We start from the raw sequence: 487 nt of genomic DNA, 5'->3' as shown, positions 1-487 counted from the left end.
GTATGCGCATTTCCTCCCTTAAAGTCTTTCGAAATGAAACCGAAAGTTCACGAATTTTAAAATCAGTTCGGTTCATCTATCACGGATTTGGAGTCGGAAATATTATGTCATGTATTAGAAATATCTGTCTGACAACATCAGGCATCGTATATTGAGAAACGCACATAAAATTATTTATAAAAAAAAAGTTGTTATCCTTACATGGAATGAAGTTCCTTTTTTACTAGTTCAATACGTGTATGCAAATGGAAGGCATAAACATATATTTACTGACATACTTTTGAGCACATCAGGCAAGATTAAAAGTATGCAAAAATAAATATATCTTATGGTTAATTATTAGCTAGTTTTGTTTTACTTAATTTAGTCGCCTAAGTAAATAAGAAAGTTTGTATTGTTAATATGATAGCATAAATGTTCCTGTGAAAAGACTAGAATATGGAAACTCAGTGAAAAAGTATGTAGACCAATGTATTTGAGAGTACAT

Source organism: Penaeus monodon, chromosome 22 (genome assembly GCF_015228065.2).
Source record: "Penaeus monodon isolate SGIC_2016 chromosome 22, NSTDA_Pmon_1, whole genome shotgun sequence".
Taxonomy (NCBI): Eukaryota; Metazoa; Arthropoda; class Malacostraca; order Decapoda; family Penaeidae; genus Penaeus; species Penaeus monodon.
Note: the sequence above shows the minus strand (reverse complement) of the source record.